Below are 13,476 nucleotides of genomic sequence, written 5' to 3' on the forward strand. Positions count from 1 at the left end.
TGAATTTAACTCAATTTAGTTTGACAAAAATGAAACATTACTAATTTAGATTTTGAAAGTCTTTGAAACAAGCAACATTGACGGTTTTAAGTTAGCCGTGCAATGTTTATTCTCCATCAATGTTTTTACCTCTGTTACGGTTTAAATGGTATATTAATTTTACAGATATAAAATTCGTTTCTTAAAAAAAATTGCACGTGAACTTCCAATCAGATGTAAAAATGTTTTTTTAAAATCCTATTTATTTTCGATCCCATTATTTACTTTTTGATAATGTTAAATATTTCTATTGCATATTATTAAATTTCTTGTAAATAAAGAGTTAAAAGTGAACTAGATAAATGTATTATGATGTAGATATATATTAAGATGTATTTATGCATATATATATATATATATATATATATATATATATATATATATATATATATATATATATATATATATATATATACTTATTAAAATTAAAAAAATGTAAAATACGAATTATGTTAAGAAATATATTTTTTAAGTTATTTACTATACTACTTTGTATAGACGATTTTTTTTTTACTTCTTGAGCGCAGTTTCTTTCATCACAGACGAAATATTGTTTCACGTTGGTTGTTAGAGAAAAAAAAAGTGGTGTGACACCAAGGATGTATGAATTAGATATTAATACTATTCATACGTCCTTGGACATATTAAAATATGCTGTTAAATCACTTTTTTTCTTTTTTAAATATATTTGACTATGTGAAAAACAAACTTAAGAAAAAGAACTACTTATGTCAGCAATGCACAAAGGACCAGGGGTAAGCAAAAAAGTTAAAACCAAAGTTCATATTTGTTCAGGCATTTTCAATCAGAGCCATGGCTATTTAGAGGCTCCCCCACAACCCCTAAATAGGAGCGAGGGGGAGGGCTACGAATATAGGGGTCCCATTTGCAAATTTAGGGGCTCTTGTAAATATAAGAAGCTTTTTTTTTTTTTGTAATCCTAATGAAAAAATTTTTAAGACTTGGGGCCCTAGTATCAGGTTTTTGGGAAGGGTCTTGGACCCAGTAACCACGGCTCTGTTTGCAATCGACATGCATATCATATGGTGAAGAATGTTCACTTTATAATGCAGTTGATCAATTTTTTCATCGCTTTTAGGGTACCTCAAACAAGGTAACCAGTAGCTTGCTAACTTTAAACAAGTGTGCAAAAATAGATCGCAATAAATAAAATAAAAAAGATCAAAACTTCATAGTAAAACTTTATTATGTTTTTAGTTTCAGAAGGTCATTACATTTTAAAATAAAAATTACGTAAAAAATCTTTAATTAATTCATTTTTTTGTTTTTAGTTTTTTACCTTTGCTTTTCACTGCTCTTTTTATTTTTATTTTAGGTGCCCCAAAAAGACCTATCTATATGTGACCTAAAATCTAGCTTATATAGCAAGCGCTCTAAACACTGCGCCACGGACGCACGTTTTAAGTTCCACCTTTGCTTTTCACTGCTCTTTTTTAGAGGTTTTCACCTAAAGTTATTTTTACTTCAGATTTTTTTACCACTCTTTTCAGTAGATTAAAAAAAACAGAAACTGTTGAAAACTAACCGCATCTTTTTCTATTTTTTGACCTTTTTCTAATAATTTAAAGCCTTCAAAAATCGAGGGGGCTCCTAAACTTTATGTTTGAGTGCATAAATGTGTTTTGTTAAAATTTTAAATCTAACTATTATTTATAATTGGATTCAAGATTTTTAAAAAAATTTTTAATTAATTTTCCTAAACTAGGGGGAATTTTTTAAGGGTATACCTGCCCCTGAGCTCTGGTTGCCGTGATTTTTTGAAAAATATTACTTTAATAAATATTAGCACAATAGTAGTTGTAATTTGCTTGTCCAAAATCTATTTGCAAAATTTGCAACGCAAAATAGTGGCGCAGTGGTTAGAGCGCTTGCTTTATAAGCAGGAGATCCAGGTTTAAAACGAGCTTTGGACATATTTTCGCGTCACGGTAAGGAAGGAGGCGTGAACTTCCTGGTTAAATCCACTTTCACGGACCTCTGTGACAAGACCGGTAGGACTTCTTGGATCACCAAAAAAAAAAATTAAAAAAATATATATATATATTATCCATCTCCACTGACAGACAAAACTTAGGTAAATCTCCGATAACAAGTCCCGATAAATGAATAGTATTTTAAATATTAAAAATCTGTTCAAAAAAAAGATATTATATTTTTCAATTTAAATGCGTTCTTGAAAAATCTTCTTATAATCTTGTTAAACTTCAATAAACATAACTCTTAACTTTTCAACGTGACGTATTTTGTCAGACACAACAAACCTTTTCAGCGTCTTTTTTAAGTTTATTATGCACAGCTCCCGATGTTTGTTATGATGTAACACCAAGCGGGCTTTTCTGCCTATCAATATACTCCTTGAAATGGAACTTGATTATGTGAAACTTCCATCCAAGTAAAATCTTCTTTGCGAATAAATCATAGACAAGTTTTTCTTAGTGATGCATAGACTCCACAAACTTATCTTTTTTTTTTTTGTAGGATACATCAATTTTCATCCTAAAATACTGTTCAGCAACTAAATCAAACAAAAGGGTTTCAATATGGTCAATTCTCCCGATTGCATTTTCTGAATTCATACGCTAGTGATCCAAAAATTTATAACTTTGTTAGCGATATTTGAGATTTTGTGAAATCAAAATGCCAACTTTATTAAGAACGTAAAAGTTATAACATTTTAGTCGTCTGTTCGTAGTCGAAAAGTTTTTGTATATTTTTTTGCATGACATTTTTTTTTATTCTCTCTGGCATGAACCTAATCTTAATCAATTTTAACAATCCTTCTCTCATGTATGGAACCGGTCTTAAGATCAGATCCATGCAAGAGATATTTTTTGAAGACATTGAAAAACCATCTCATGCATTATGGTTTATGAAGAACTTTCAATAAGACTTTGTTTTTCTTTTAAAATTTAAGAATTTGGAAGAATGTTAGCCATAGAGACAGGTAGAATAGTTTAGCTTAGTAAACATTTGATTTATTGGGGGTTCAAGTTATGGAGTGATTTTTATGAGAAAGTATTAATGAGAACTTAAAGGTAAATTTCAAAGTAATTTGAGTTACGGGATGTTTGAGTTAGCGAGAGTTCAAACTTTCGGGACTTTACTGCAGATATAACTAGCTTTTTGATAACTCAAAAATTCTTTTGCTTTAAGCCATAAGTTAAAGTTTTCTTATTTAATTTTCATAGTTCTAAAAAATTTTTGAACTTATAAACAAATTTTATATTTTTAACTTAAAAAGACTAATTAGTCCTTAACACTAATTAGCCCTTAACATAAATTTGGCATTTATAAACGAAAGTTCTTCATAAACCATAATACATGAGAAAGTTTTGAATGTCTTCAAAAAATATCTCTTGCGTGGATCTAATCTTAAGACCAGGTCCATACATTAGAGAAAGATTGTTAAAACTGATTAAGATCAGATCCATGCCAGAGAGAATCAAAAAATAGCCATGCAAAAAAATATACAAAAACTTTTCGGCTGCTACAAAACGAAAAAATTATAACTTTTACGTTTTCAATGAAGTTGACATTTTGATTTCGCAAAATCTCAAGTATCCCTGACAAAGTTTTGGATCACTAGCAGATGAATTCAGAAAATAACAACAATAAATCTGGACGATAAATATAATAGATAAGTCTTTTATATAATAGATAAATCTTTTAAAACCTATAAAGATAAATCTTTATAAAGATCATAACCACGTAATTTTGAGAGCAAGTTTTTGCAAAATAATAAAAGATGAATTGAATGCTTTGAAAGATCGGCAAACACACAACCGCTTTTACAACTCACTACTTTATCTATATTGAAACATTTACGTATTTTATTTGTTAATAGCAGTGTGTGCTGGGTATTCTTACATGGATTTTTATAAACACCAATCATAAATTTCTAATAAAATATCCAATATAAATTAATAATGTAAAAAAAACTAATAACACTGATAAACAAATAAAATTTAATTGTGCAAATCTTGTTAACTAGGTGGTTTTTTAAAACAAATTAAATATGCTGATTTCAAATATGGAACCATTTTTCACCATCACGTCAAGTTGTAAAGATATTTGGGTTCAAATCTTTAGTATTTAAGGTAAAGTCCCTAATATTGTCGAAAAAAAAGTTATTCAAAAGTATGTCAACCTGGGTCTCAAAAGAAGCGTATTTTCATAGAGATTTTAAAAATGGTATTTTTTTGTAATAAAAATAAGTACTTTTTGTATTATTGCTGAGAAACATTTTGTTAAAATTTTTTTAAAGTCTTTAGCATTTTTTCACATAATTTTTTTTGTCAATAAATTTTAAGTAAAAGTATTTATCTTTTCTAGAATCTCTATGAAAATACGTTTCTTTTGAGACCCAGGTTGACATACTTTTGAATAACTTTTTTTTCGACAATATTAGGAACTTTACCTTAAATACTAAAGATTTGAACCCATATATCTTTACAACTTGACGTGATGGTGAAAAATGGTTTGCATATTTGAAATCAGCATATTTAATTTGTTTTAAAAAACCACCTAGTTAACAAGATATGCACAATAAAATTTTATTTGTTTATCAGTGTAATTTTTTGCATGTGTCACAATGATGAATTTTTCTCAAATAAAACTAATACTCAACAGAATGATGCGTTTTGAATCTCTATGTTAACAACCTTAATTCTTTAGCGCAAAGTTTAACATTATATGTTTGAAATAGTCAATTGTGTTTCGGCAAGTTTTAAAGTGTTTTTTTAATATATAACTTTCATTTACAATTATAAACCAAAAGGCTTATAAATTAAATGTTTTAAAAAATTATATTTAACGCCACACACTAAATCTTAAATATAAGTTTGGAGTATTTGGAACCTTTTTTAGGTATGATTTTATATATTTTTTTATTACAAAAGGACGCGCAAATTTTTGTTGGTAACAGTAAAACCTATGTTTTTCTTATGATTTAAAACTCTTTTTGCACACAAGTCTTAACTACACGTTATTAAATACAGCTTTAACTACACGTTATTAAATATCGTTCTTAACGACACGTTATTAAATATAGTTTTAACTACACGTTATTAAATATAGTTTTAACTACACGTTATTAAATATAGTTTTAACTACACGTTTTAAATATAGTTCTTAACTTTAAAAGTACACTTTAGATATTTAGCGAGAAAAAATAAGAGGTGATTTAATCGAAAAACTAAACAACTTTGTACGCGTGTTTTTTAATAAGTCTTGAGAAAAAATTGAAGAATAAAAAGAGACAACGTAATGAGGTCAAGATGTTCATATAATGAGGTCGTACAAGATGTTCATATAAACTATTTGAAAATTTTATCAGGCGGTAAAAAGTCACAAATTCTTTTCAATCACTACACTTTAATAATTGCGGATGTTAAAACCTATTTATTTAATAACATCAGTTTTTTAAAGATTTTCTGACTTTAAGGGTGCTCTATCATTAGAAAAATTAAGTTGCTTTACAAAAATGTAATGCAATTTTATACTATTGTGTCTAAAATACTATACAAAATAAATTTTTATATAAACAGTCTTGACTACTTTAAAGTAGTTAAGGCTGTTGATAAAAAAAAATAAGAGCAAGGCATTATAAATAGTATTTGCAATATACATTTAACTTTCTTGAAGAAACTGAACATGGGGCAAAACAAATATTGCTCTGTAGAAAAAAGAAAAACAATTTTAAGTATGTTATTGAATGGACTTAACATTTCAGAAATTTCGGGTTAACTAGGGTTGTTCTAGAAAATTGCTTCAAAACTGTCGTTAACATATTGAGAAATACAATACCACTGATGATAAAATCTAAAAGCCACCGCCAATAAAAATTTCAACCAATATGGATCGCCAAATTGTTAGGATTTCTTAAAAAGATCCTTTTTTAACTTCTACTGAAACAAAAAGCAAAATTAAAGTGTAGTAGTGTCAGCCCCAACCATTTTTTGTCGTTTACAAAAAGCCGGTCTGCGAGACTGTATAGCGAAGAAAAAACCTCTCGTTTCAAAACGAAATCAATTATAGGTTTGCATTAATGTTCTGAATAAAAGTTTCCTTTTGGAAAAATGTTTTATGGACCAATGAATCCAAGTTTATTTGCTTCCTGCCTGATGGAAAATTATATGTCATGCATCCTATGAAGCAAATAAACAACCCTTTGTATACTCTAAAAACGGTGAAGCTTGGTAGTGGTAATATTAAAGTTTGGGGAGCTATGTCGTGGCATGGTATTGATCCACTAGTCAAAATTAATGGAAATTTATACCAAGAGAAATACAAAAATATATTAAAAAAATGTAATGGAGCCATATGCAGATGGAAATCTACCTGTTACTTGGAATTTAGTGCACGACAACAACCCAAAGAATACTGCAAGGTTTGTAAAATCTTGGCTCGAGGAAAATAAAATAGATGCTCTAGAATGGCCAAAGTTTCGATCTGAATACGATAGAAAACTTATGGAAAAATATTAGAGTGGCTTTACGGGATCAGCAATTTTAATGATTAACTTTGCGTAGTGTCATTTGCTATAGACAATGAAGTTAAACCGATTCCGTGGTTATTGCTAAATTTTTGTAGCCGTGGCGCAAAAATCCGTGGTTAGAGTTCTGGCTCAGAACCAAGAGGTTTGAGGTTAGACGCTGGCTCTAGTCCAATAATCGACATAGGTAAGAAAGGAGATGTGAACTTCCTAATTAAATGCTGTTCCGCGGTGATCTGTATAAGACCGTAAGAACTTCTGTGAGCACCTTAATAACCACAAGAAAAAAAAATTAAAAAATTTAAAATTCAAAAAGTCAAGGATGCCAAAACTGTAGTACGATGTTTGAAAGCATGTAAACAGTATGCTATCAAGAATCATGTAGTGTTAAAGAATAAGGGGTACCCAACAAAATAATTATGTTAGTTTTAATATTTTGATGTATATTTATACACCAGTATTTTTTTATTTGATTTGTTACTTCTATGATCATAACTTTTCGCTATGTTTAGTAAATTTTTCAATAATTATAGTTATACTTCAGTTAAAAATGATTTTTTTATCTTAGTGTTTAATAATTCTAAAAAAATGATTACTCCTTATAAGTAAAGAGTGGAGTATTTTTGTAATAAATTTATTGTAATTATTTTTTATATTTTGTTCTTAGATTTGTTTCAACTCTTTTTAACAATAGAAAAAATGATAAAAGAAGCAATCTTGACTGCAGCATTGTTTTTTAACGTTTTTAATGCAAAACCAATTGAAGAAAATGTGCAATATCCTCCTTCTTTAATTCAACGCCCTCGATCAGGAAGAGAGATTCCGAAAAGTACCATGTCAAAAAATAAAATTGATTTGCTAGAGCAAGGAGATTTTGATTGGGCCTTTTTTTACAAAAACAAGCTAAACAGGCCACTAACATACGGTTGTAAGGAGAATTTTGACGACAATCTTATTAACCAAGCAGATGATAACTTGCAGCTTAAATTGTTCCAAAAAGAACTTCAAAAACGTGCGTACAGCGAACTGTTTGAAGATTCTTAGTTTTTATGCAAAGAAAATTAAATCTGTTTATGATTTTTGTCAACATTCTAAAGTTACAAAGATTCTTTTAAATAATAAAAAGTTAATGTAAATGATGTTTTCAATGGAAACAATGTTCAACTTGTGTTTTTAAATAAATATCTTATGACTTACTTTCTTTCTTTATAATAACTATATATTTAGATAATCTGAATAAAATTTAATTTGTTATATTTTTATTGTAAGCATTTTTGATACTTTATACTAAACTTTTTTTTTTTCAATTTTTATTTTATTTTAGGTGCCCCAAGAAGACCTAACGGTCTTGTCACAGAGCACCACAAAAGAACATCTAACTAAGAAGTTCACACCTTCTTTCTTAAAAATATGCCCAGAGATCATTTTGAACCCTAGATCTCTTGCTTCTAAAGCAAGCGTTTTAACCGCTGCGCCACGGCCGCTGTAGTTATAGTCGATCGAGGTAATGACCCAAGAAAACTAGGTGAAAAAACCAATAAACTTTTTAACCAAAGTAGAAAATTCGGATGTTTAGACCAAATTTATTGACCTTAGTAATGACCAATAATAGTAGAAAACCACCTGTACAGAATAAATATAAATACATCCGTCCGTATATTACACATAAAATAGTAACTTGCGCTTTTACTTTCATTAAAAAATATTCTTTTATTTAAAAAAACTTATTTTAAAATAATGAAAAAATATAAGTAAGATAACAAAAATATTGCATATTATAATATAAACATTCTTTATTAATGATATATTATATAAACCTTTTCAAGATGTAATTGAGAACTTGAAAGTTGTAATTAAGAAAGTAAGATGTAATTGAGAAATACAACATGTAATTTAGAAGTCCCAATATGTAAATAAGAAACACAACATGTAATTAAGAAATTTTAAAATGTAATTTAGAAACCCAACATGTAAATAAGAAATCGCAATATGTAATTTGAAAAACAAAAGTTGTAATTAAGAAATCGTATTATGTAAATGAGAAAACATTATTTGTAATTGCGAATTTAATGTAAGCTTAAAGGTCATTATAAAAGATCTTCTTGGACATGCATTTTATTAAGTTAATAATACCAAATTTAGCATTTGTATGCACCAGCAATACAGTAATACAGTAATGGAATTGAAAGATTGTTGTGTTATTTGTCAATACACTATGAATAGAAAGTCTGTTATTAAATTGAATCCAAGCAAGCATTTATTTCACCAAATTTGTTACCAACCACTTCTGGAACAATCATGACCACCTCGTCCTATTTTTAGACATGAAATACATACAACTGAACAAGTTGAAAGAAAACATTATGTTTTATCTTCATCGAATAATAGAAGAAGAGTAATTGAATGTGCTGAGTGAAACGGCGATTGGTTGGCTCTGGCGCAAACTTTAGGTGTCAAATATAAGACAGCATACAAATGGATCTGCAGCGGAAATTTAAATTTTATTGGAAGGTGGTTTTAAACCAAAAAAATTAACCGATGATCAAATCGAAGAAACACTAACATGGATTGAAAGTGACTGTCAGTTGACAATGGTGGCCATTAAAACAAGGATATTAAGACAATTTAATATTAGCGTCAGCACAACAACAATTGCCAATTACCTCGAAGGCAGACTATTTTCATTTAAAAAAGTGCACAATGAGCCTACTACAATAAATAGTAATGAAAACAAACAAAAAAGAGCTGAATATATTAGGAACATTAACGAACATATCACAAATGGTCATCAGATAATTTGGTTGGATGAAATAGATTTTAACCTTTTTTGTAGAAAAACGCAAGGACGTGCCAAACAGGGGAAAGACCAATAATAAAAATACTTTCTTCAAAAGGTGCAAATATACATTTGATTGCAGCTATATCAACAACAAATGTCGTCATGATGGAAACTTGCAGAGGATCATTTAAAGCAGATTCTTGTAACGAGTGGATGTTGGCTTTGTTTAACCAGTGGGTTACATCCGGGAATCGTTTAGAGGATTTGATTGTCGTAACAGACAATGCTCCATGTCACGCTAGTTTGGAAAGCGTGTTTGAAAATTTTCCGGCTTAGTTGTTACAATTAAGACCTTACAGCCCATGTTAAACTCAGTGAAAGCTATCTTGTTCAAAATAAAAATAAACGTTAAAAATGTTATTCGCATTCCACCTGTATTCGGTGCTGGGATTATGGAACAACGAATGCAGTATTTAGAAATAATTGTTACTGCGGCAAAAAATACAATAACGGGAGGTGATTGTACACGCGCTGTACAACATACGACCACGCATTACGCAACGATTTTAAATATGGAAGACGTCCAAGTTTGTGCTTAACTGAATACTGCAATGATTTTTAATGACGTTGTTTAAATTTAAATTTTAAATTTTTATGTAAATAAATTATTTGTGTTTTATTATTCATCTGAAACCTCAATTAAATTTTCAAAGAACTTTGTATTCTTTATACTTTTCTCAATTACAACTTTTATCTTCTCAACTACATCTTACGATTTCCTTATTTACAACTTTAATGTTCTAAATTACATCTTACGTTTCTCAATTACAACTTTCATGTTCAAAATTACATCTTGAAAAGGCGTCTAACTTCGATCCGAAAAGTGAAGCCACTTTTGCCCTTTTTACAAATGTCGGATTAAATTTGTAAATAAATATTGTTTAACTTTTCTTTTCTTTTCTTAAATGAAGTAAATATATTTTAAATATAAATACTATTTATGTAAAAGTGTTAAGAGGAAATTAGAATACTTGTAAAATAATAATTTATGTTTCTTAAATTCATTTCCGATCAGAAAGAGATTAAATTTTGAATAAAAAAAGTAAAACGACAGACGTTTTTGAAGCATTTTTATGAATTGAAATATCGTAACGGTTACTTTAAGCCTTAAGTTCCTACTTTATTCCACCTTTGAAAATTTGAGATTTATGCTTCTCCTGTTCAAATGTCCTAAAAGTGGCGCATTTTTTGCTATTTTTTTAATTTATATCTAGCCAACACCGAAGAAACCATATTGCCTTTGCAAACACTAAATAATATAACTGTTAGTTGGATGTCAAAAAGTAACTGAACTCGTTTGTAAAGTTTACTGTGCAGAACTTTTATGTGGTTTGCTTTTGTCGTACACACTACAGGAAAAAAATATATAGTATAGTCTCTTCAAATAGGTTTCTTTGCATTTCCCCTTTATAAAAATAGTATTGCATTAATTTTCTATGTTGTAAACAGTATTTTTTTGTTAGTAAAATATATTAATTGATTTATATTCCAGCTTATAAAAATGCCAAGAATGTATAATAGAAGACCGGGCTCCAGAAAATATGTAGATTATTCTCCAAAAATCTCCAATAGTGTTTTCCGCTATTATTGGTCGAATGAGCCAGAAAGAAGCACCAAAAATTTTGGCATATGTAGAACTACCATGCAAAATAAACTAAAGCTAAAACACAATCAAAACCCAGGGCATCCCACAACATTTACTGCTTCGGAAGAATCAGCTTTTGCTGCTCACATCTTGGTAGTGTCTGAGGATTCCCTGTGAATGAATTAGATTTTAGGTCTATTGTGAAGGGTTACCTTATTTCGCAAAATAAAACTATTCCACAGTTTAGAAATATTTTTCCAGGACTAGAATGGAGTAAAATGTTTTCAAAAAGACATTCTATGCTCACTTTGCGTTTGGCTGCCAATATAAAACGCTATTGGTCTGCTGTTAAAAAAAAAACCTTGAGCAAAGCATATTGAAAACCTCACCCAAGTTGTTACAAATGTGAAAGCAGAAAATATATACAACTATGATGAAACAAACCTAAGTGATGACCCAGGACGCAAAGAAGTTATATGTCGTAGAGGCTATAAATACCTTGAAAGAGTAATAAACTCATCAAAGTCCAATATTTCAGTCATGTTTTGTGGATGTACAATACCACCTTATAATAAGTAAGTTTTTTCGGTCTTCAGTTGGTGTGGCATTCAACAATAAGCCAATAAAAAACTCATAAAAAATCTTTTGAAAAAACTGAGCACCGCTAATATTTTTATATTTTGTGAGAAAAATTTTATATTAAAGTAAAATTTTAATTTATCTCAATGTAAAATATCAGGAGATGTTGATATAAATAAAGTTTACTAGTATATCAATTTATACATGAAATTTATTTATAATTAAATTCTCTAAATTGTTTGTTATACGATTACAATTTTGTTTAAAAAAAATTATATTAGTATCAACATTAGTTCATATATAACAACAATAAATTATCAACATTTGTTCATATATAACAGCAATAAAGTATTTAACACATAAAATGAAAGTTATTACAATACATAAAAAGTATATATAAAAAAGAAAACTTTGAATTTTTGGAATTTAAATAGTTTTAGAAACTCGAAAAGCACTTTCTACCAAAGAAAATTGCACATAGTATTATCACTTCATGTCAGGTTAAAAGATTTTCTTGAAGAATGTAAGGATTTCCTTTAAGCGTGTATACATTTTTTTACTAAGCTTCTGCTTTCTATGCTTCTTTTTTTATTATTTGAATTTTTAACTAACGAGCGAAGTTTTATGCGGATAGCTTCTTTAAATTGATTTATTTCGTAATTTTGTTTATCAATAGAACCTCTATTGTATAAGTCGCGACCCAATTTTGGAGGTCGCAAATTGTTATCAACGTTAGGATATTCTTTGATTTCGTCTATAAGTTCTGTATTTTTGTTTATTGGATTTTGCTGGAATGAAGTCACATTTGAAACCATCAAAACTAGGAATCCTAACCTCATATTCTTTAAAATAAAATTATTGATTTGATTAACATTTTCTTAAATACCAAAGAAAACATATTCTTAAATACGAAAGAAGACATTTTTTTAAATCCCAAAGATATTATTATTAATTATCATTTTTATTATCCCAAAGATAGTATTATTATGATTAATATATACATAATTAATAGAATTAATTGTTTATTATATTCAATGCTTTATTAGAATTACGCATTTCGCTTTGATGAGTAGAAAAAATGTTTGACGTCTAACTAAAAATTTAGAGGAGTATAACTAAGATATAGAAAATAAGAAGTAGAGATAAAAACGGAAGAAAGGGGTATATTTAAAAACAAAAAATATTGTTTAGATTTTTTACTTTTTTTTTTTAATTTCTTTATATTTGGTTTTAAAAGCGTTATATATATAAAAAAAAAATTAGACAACAAAATGAAACAAAGCTTGATTTTTATATAAAATTTAATTATAAAACATATAAATATATAAACGTATAAATATATAAACATATAAATATATAAACATATAAATATATAAACATATAAATATATAAAACAATGATATAAAAATTTATTTATAGAACAATTATAAAGTAAAAATAACAAGCTATAAAAAGATAAAAGTAGAAAGAATAAAAATAAAAAAATGAAGAAATTGAGAATAAATAAAAATATAATTTTAATACAGATTTATAAAATAAAAAATTAAAAACCAAATTAAACTAAAAAATTTAAAATTAAAAAGGCTACGGTATTTGTAAAGTAACAGCACTCAATCTTAACCGCATGCATGATTATATCAAGAACTCTTTTGTGAAAAATCAAAAAAAACCGACTTAAAAAACTGCAAAATATGTATATTTTACCATTTCTTTAATTTGTAGTTTTATGGCGGTGTGATCATTTAAAAAAAAGGTAAAGCTTTGTTTAAAATGGTTCCATCAAATAGAGGGTAAGCGATTTTTACAATATACCTTTACTAAAAGAAATAAAAATTTTTTGACATTATTTTATTTTTAGCCCAAAATAAAAAAACTCTTTAAATAAAAACTTTAAACGCCATGAAAATAATCAACAAAAGA

General features: G+C 28.0%; 1 long non-coding RNA gene across 1 annotated transcript; it reads left to right on the forward strand.

Annotated features, from left to right (window-relative positions):
- The first annotated feature begins 4,824 nt into the window (after window positions 1-4,824).
- LOC136085094 (uncharacterized) lies at window positions 4,825-7,795 on the forward strand. The gene is made up of 2 exons (XR_010641074.1): window positions 4,825-4,926; window positions 7,221-7,795. It is a non-coding gene; the product is annotated as an uncharacterized LOC136085094 (long non-coding RNA).
- The last annotated feature ends 5,681 nt before the right edge of the window (window positions 7,796-13,476 follow it).

This window comes from Hydra vulgaris, chromosome 09, assembly GCF_038396675.1.
Source record: "Hydra vulgaris chromosome 09, alternate assembly HydraT2T_AEP".
Lineage (NCBI taxonomy): Eukaryota > Metazoa > Cnidaria > Hydrozoa > Anthoathecata > Hydridae > Hydra > Hydra vulgaris.